Here is a 903-nt window from a genome sequence, read left to right as displayed (position 1 = left end):
TACATGAGAAAAACAAAAGGATTCCTACACAGTATTTCATTGTAATTCCACATGTGTCATTATTTTAATCAGTGTAATAAAATATTAGAAACATTAGAGAAAAATTCAAATCTTTAACATATTTCGAACAATATAAAAATAATTGGACGACCGGATGGGGAAGGGATACATTTCTAGCAGAAGTAACCATATGATAATCTCAAAATATTCAGGGCACTTGGTGATTTAATTATAATGAATAATATAGTTTTAAAAAGCGCACAATGCCAACGATACAGTATTTGCAATAATTTGCTGGTCATCGTATTAACTACAAAACACATATTATTCAGCTATATAAGAGAGATTCTTTAAATGCTGTAGCTTGTTACAATGGACCTTTCTGGAGTGTCAATCAAACGTAACAACTGACCAATCAGAACAGAACCAAGAATACGCGCGCGTCTCGCAATCACACGCGTTGTCACACAAATGCACGTGTTTGCTTATGATTTAACGGCTACGTTTAGACTGGAAGATAAGCCAGGATTACGTTAAGCCCGGTTCAAGGTTAAGCCCGGCTTAACTTTTCCGGGCGTTCAGACAAGGTGGATCTATAGCCAGGCGCGAGAATTTCCATTATATTAATGAACCGTAACCAGGAAACGAGTTTCCAAACATTGCGCACGAAATAATATACGCTCGCTCTCAGCACACGTAATTGAATGCTGATTGGTCATTTTTTTACGAGAGGTCAACGCGTCCATCCGAGAAAATCCCGATCCGGATACCAAAAATATGATGATCGAATCACTGGCCAATAAGAAACTGGAAATTGTAAACGCGTACGTGTGATTGGTTGATGATAGAAACACGCTCAACTTGATAACCGATAGCGCTTGCTAACCGTTAGCGGTATCCGGA

The sequence above is a fragment of the Anneissia japonica genome, unplaced genomic scaffold, assembly GCF_011630105.1.
Source record: "Anneissia japonica isolate Jap-2015-1 unplaced genomic scaffold, ASM1163010v1 scaffold287869_len1821871_cov162, whole genome shotgun sequence".
NCBI lineage: Eukaryota > Metazoa > Echinodermata > Crinoidea > Comatulida > Comatulidae > Anneissia > Anneissia japonica.
This window is presented reverse-complemented; position numbering follows the sequence as displayed.